Here is a 6,000-nt window from a genome sequence, read left to right as displayed (position 1 = left end):
GCCCCCTTGGTTTGGCGGGAAGCAGAGTAGGGTCTGAAATGTAGAGGAAAGCCAAGAAATACACTTCAAGGAAAATGTATATAGGCCCTGGGCGTTGGTGGCGCACGCTTTTAATCCCAGCACTTGGGAAGCAAAGGGCAGGCGGATCTCTGTGAGTTCGAGGCCAGCCTGGTCTTCAAGAAAAATATAGACAAGAATTCTCTACATATGACTTCACTGGCACAGAAACAGCCCCGAGAATTAAAAATGGGGCTACATGAAATTAAAAAGTTTCTACAAAGGCAACTAAGTACAGCCAGCCTAAAGAATGGGTTTCCCAGCTGTACTTGTGTGTGTGGGGGGGAGGCGATGTTAATATCTAAAATGTACAAAGAACTATGAAAATTAAGCACCCAAACAACCAATCAATAAATAAACAAATATGGAGCAAACAGCTCCCCCAAAAAAACATGGGACCCAAAGCAAAAGGGATAAACTAAACTCAAAGGCTTCACTTCTAATAATTTAGAAATAAAGGAACCAGGCCCTCACTCAGCCTCATACACCTACAGAAAAGACATGTAGGCCTCTGACACAAGGAAACTCCAGACCCTCTGGCCTCCCGGGGTCTAGGGCCAAAACTGAACACAAAGAAACTCCAGACACCCCCTCCCCAGGCTCCTAGATACTTGGTTCCTGGGAACTGTTTGGCCACAAAAGAAACTCCAGGGGGACCAAAACCTCCCCTGTAGTCTCCAGGATACAGTTCTGAAAACTATTGTTATCTATGTGCAACAGGTCACCTGCAAGTAACAAGACAATGCTATAGAAACCACAGAATGTTCCCTCTCAGCACTGACCAATGAAAATAATTGGTACACAGGCATTTCATGCCAAAATATGACTTTGAAAAATTCTCCTCATTGTTCCCAAATGTCAACCAATCAGAAAGCAGTCGGTACCTACTGACATAATCCTGTGACTTTTGTCTTTTAAACCTAGCAGTAGACAGGGAACTTCACTCCCTCTGGGGGCTGCTGTGTCAGGGGCCCCTGTCATGGTTGGATGAACAATGATTAAACCTAGCTTCTGCAGGTCAGTGGGTCTGTCTCCCGGGTGGTCTCTGGGGATCTTCCCAACTTAGGCACAACACAAAGAATCATGGGGCTGGAGAGGCCTGCAAAGGGCCCCAACGCCCACATCTGGGTATGTGGTGAAGCCGCAGGCACGTAGGTGAGAAGCTAGAAAGGAGATGTCAGGAGAGTATCGAGAGGAGGATGGTGGAACGAGAAAACACGCGTGGCGTGAAAGAGGAAGGGGCTGCAGGGTGGGAAGGGGGGGTGAGAGGGGGGGCGAATCAACCCAAGTTTGAAATGCCTTTAGAAATCCTCATACTTTGTAAGCTAATTGACAATTTTAAAAGCAAGAACCTGCACAAAATAGATAGTTATGTCTAATCGTGAATACCCTTCCTCCAACGGGCATTTACCAAGTACCCAGTATATGCCAGGCACGGTTCTGGGTGCAGCTTCCTAAGCAAACCATCTAGTCTCCTTACAGCATACAGCTTTCCATCATACTGTTCCCCCCGCCTAACACACTGTCCTGTGCACACGAGGCACTCAGTGCAAGTCAAGCAATCAACCATGTAAATATTCCTCTGGACCACCCCGCCCCTCATGCTAGCGCTGCCTGGCTGGAACCTGTGGAGAGCCTGCATAGAAACGGTGGCCAGTAGGAGGCGCTGTGGGATCTCCTGGCAGCCTGGGCCTTGAGAAGCAAGGGGGTGGAGGGTGGGGGAGTGGGGGTACGTGATGTTTTGACTGCCTGTGTGTCTCCGCACCATGTTTGTGCCTGGTGACAAGGAAGGTCAGAATTGGGCATCAGATCCTCTGGGACTGGAGTTACAGACAGTTGTAAGCTGCTTTGTGGTTCTGGAAATTGAAACCCTGTCCTTTGGAAGAGCAGCCACTAATCTCTCCAGACCCTCTTTAAAAAGATATATATATATATATATATATATATATGTGTGTGTGTGTGTGTGTGTGTGTGTGTGTGTGTGTGTATGTGTGTGTGTGTGTGTGTGTGTGTCTGCATGTCTGATGTATGTCTGTGTACTATGTGCATGCCTGGTGCCTGAAACTGCAGTTACAGTTCTGAGTTGACATGTTAGTTCTGGGAATCACACCTAGATCCTCTAAAAGTACTCTTAATCATGGAGTGATCTTTCCAGCTTCCTTCCTTCCTTCCTTCCTTTCTTTTCTTTTCTTGTCTTTTTTTTTTTTTTTTTTTGGCACAGTACCTAGAACTCAGAAACCACTGGCCTCTGCCTTCTGAATGCTTAGACTGAAGGCATACACCACCATACTCAATGAGGCCTTCCATTTATAAGCTTTCATACAGTAGTCAGCATGCCCCATCAACGGAGGAGCCTCCTAAACAGCAGATTTGATGATCAGGTAGGAGTGGGGAATCCCCCAACTCTTAAATTTAAAAAAAATCATGTAGAGTGCGTGTGTAGGTGTGTGCCTGTGTGTGGGTGATTGTGTGTGTGTGTGCAAGAATGTGTGGCTTTGTGTGGGTGTGGGTGAGTGTGGGTGAGTGTGGGTAGGTGTGGGTAGGTGTGCCTGTGGGCCATGCAATATGGTGTATAAGAAGAAGTCAAAGTTAACAGACAACTGGAAGTTGGTTCTCTCCTTCAACCATGTGGAATTTAGGAATCAAAGCACATACAGCAATGCTGTTCTTGCTAACAGAGTGGACCAGAGCCTTCACAGATGCTCCACGATTCTGTTCACTCATCAGCAAAGGCAGGTAGCACAGTAGAGATGGGTTTCTACAGAATCAGTCGTCAATGATGCAAATGCAGCCATGCTGAGGGGCTGCAGGAGAAGCTGGAGAAGACACCTGCACCTTCATACTCAGCGCTCCTCTTATTCAATCTCTATGACTTCTGTGCTCACCCCTGCACAGTCCTCCAGGGCTGCCAGGTCCTCCTGGACCTTCTACAGTCTCACTCTTCATGCCTTCTGGGCATACCTGAGATTGAACGTGTAACTCGATGAGCCCAAGCTTCTGCTGTGATGTTGATACTGATCAACATTCACACAGTCCCCTGCACCTGAGCCAGGTCTCCAGAAGACTGGAGGTTACTGCTCACCTGCCTGGGAAGGAACAAAAGCACCCCACCCTTGAGTCCCGAAACAGTGACTACTTTCCTTTACACAGAAGGCACACTTTGGGACCCTCCCATGGCTCCCTTCTCCCAACACTCTGGTGATATCATTATTTATTTATTTATTTATTTATTGGTTTTCAAGACAGGATTTCTCTGTATTGTGTTGGAGGCTGTCCTGGAACTCTCTCTGTAGACCAGGCTGGCCTCGAACTCACAGAGATTCACCTGCCTCTGCCTCCTGAGTTCTGGGATAAAAGGCGTGTGCCACCAATGCCCGGCAACAAATTGGTTTCTAAGGGTCTTAAATCCCAACCAATACAGGACACAAATCCCTCTGATCTCAGCCCCTGCCCAACTTTCAAACTGTTAAAATGGTACCATAGGTAGCTTTCTCCAGCGACAATTTGTGCATTAAGAACTGGGAGGACTTCAAAGCAAGATCCAGATGACATCACTTCCCATGGCAGCAAGCATAAAGAGGCAGAGGCAGAAAGAGACCAGAGTGTGACCTTCAGCAGCTGAGGCTGTGCTTATTAGCACACACAGCTAATAACACAAGAGTCTGCCGGGGGAAAAAACTAGCTGTGATTCTTTATATGAGCAGCATGAAGGGCTTAGGAGTGAGGAAATTGTTGTAGCCACAGGGGGTCTGCAGTCTCTTCTCAGGTGATCCCCACACCCTTTTTATATCAGAAAAAGAGGTAATGCCAGACTTCGTGGTAGATTTTTTTAAGTTTTTTGTTTTGTTTTAATTTTGACACATTGCTTTGAAGGATGTGTTTACTGGTAGAGAGGCATCCAATGCCGGCTGGCTACCAGACCCACACTGTGAAGTGTCTCCTTAGAAAGCTCCTGTGAATGTGTAGCTCAGGGAGAACTTGTGAAGGCACAGACAAAACCAGGACCCAAGAGTAGATGCCCAGGTGCCAGACAAGCTGTTGCCAGCAGGCAGGTAGACAGGCAGCTACCACAGCTGGAGGCAGAGAATCAGCCTGCCTACAGGAAGCAGGAGATGCCTGCTATGCTGGGTCCTGGTGCCTTAATTCTAAAACTGCATGTGGTAAATGTTTTGTTTGTTTGTTTGTCTCTCTGTGTAGCCTTGACTGTCCTGGAACTCACTATGTAGACCAGGCTGGTCTCAAACTCAAGAGATCTACCTGCCTCTGAGTCCCAAATGCTGGACCAAAGGTGCTGGCTGCCTGTGATAAATTATAATGTGGCTTTTCTAATCCACACAGGTCTAATCCTGACTGGCAGCCCTCTTTAAAAAGGGAAGTCCACTCTGAGCACTAGAGTGCTTGCCTCCTATCTAGATTGAAAAACATATTGTGAATTTACAGATTACAAATTTGAATAAAAGGGCTAAAGGGAATAATTAAAGGAAATATTAGAGTTTTGGCCCTAAGATCTCCCTGTCTCATATATCCTACAACTTGACTCTTTGTAAGGGACAGGGTACTTGTTAGATTTCTGTGGGTGGCCTAAAGGAGAGATGGAAGGCAGAAAGAGCTGATAGTCTGATCATAGATAGTCTGGACTGTTTATTCATGGCAGGAAGGCACGCTCTGTGGATGGATGAGTGAATGTCCCATATCGTGTGGGCAGATGAGAGAATGCCCACAGGAGGATGGCTGCACGCTCTATGCAGTTGGATGACTACTAAATGCCTATTATGCTATCCCTCATAGTTCCTCCCTTCCAGAGTCGTCTTGCCCGGCCAAGTCTGGGCTGGAAAAGGTTTCAGCAGGAAATTATTAGTATTTATTAAGCTTTTCAGGTCACCTGCCTCTATTTTCAGGCAAAACCAAACTAACAGTGGGTTCAGGCTCCCAAGAGGTTGGTCATCCAAAGACTATCCAGGGAGTCACAGGTTAGACACTGGTAAAGGTCTTGCATCTGTCTGCTTCATGTTGAGACGTCATGGATTCTGGTCACCACACATTTGTGACCTTATGACATTTAAAGGTATCAGACAGTGACCCTGAGGAGTAAGTGTTCTGTCTTGTATAGTACTCCTCTCTCTCTCTCTCTCTCTCTCTCTCTCTCTCTCTCTCTCTCTGTGTGTGTGTGTGTGTATGTATGTGTGTGTGTGTGTGTGTGTGTGTGTGTTTTCTGTCTCTTGTCAATTCCTGTTCCCAATGTGAAACCCAATAAATAAGACTCATTGGAACAAATCTATGCCAGTTATAGGGCAGGGGCTTTGTCACTGGACTCAACAGCAAGTCTTCCTGTCCAGTGTAGACCAATGGTTCAGTTTTATAAAGGAACAATATCTTTTGTACACTCTGCTTTTTATCTCATGGGATAAAGATGTCTGTGGTAAAAGCAGCTACTGGGGTGCTCGTCATAGAGAAGCGTAGAGAGGACTCTGTCTAAAGACCTCTCAGTAGCCACTCCAGCATCATAGCAGGGATCCCTTAGTAGAGTTTTGCCAGATGTGATAACATCTATTTGATGATGCCTTGCAGTGTATCTACTCCTTCTCTGTGATTGTTACACATCCAAAACCAATGGCACAGCTATGGGAATGACCCCATGGACTGTATATAGACTACACACTCATCCAAAACCAAGAGCACAGCTATGGGAGGGACTCCATGTACTGTATACAGACTGCCTTGTGTTTTACAAGATGTTGACCTGGGAACTTACAAAGCCTCATAGTTTAACAGTGTGCACACAGGCAGTGTTAATTTATTTCATTAACCTATAAGTGTAGTTTGATTTCAGCCTTCTTTTATTAAGTGGGTAGTGCCCAGCACTAACCTCTAAGTCAAGCACTTGCCATCTTTGTAAGACCCATGATGGCTGCTCATAAAAGATCACGACAGCTGGGCTTGATT

Source organism: Mesocricetus auratus, unplaced genomic scaffold, assembly GCF_017639785.1.
Source record: "Mesocricetus auratus isolate SY011 unplaced genomic scaffold, BCM_Maur_2.0 Super-Scaffold_100008, whole genome shotgun sequence".
Classification (NCBI taxonomy): Eukaryota; Metazoa; Chordata; class Mammalia; order Rodentia; family Cricetidae; genus Mesocricetus; species Mesocricetus auratus.
The sequence above is the reverse complement of the archived record's forward strand: the minus strand, read 5'-3'. Positions refer to the sequence as shown.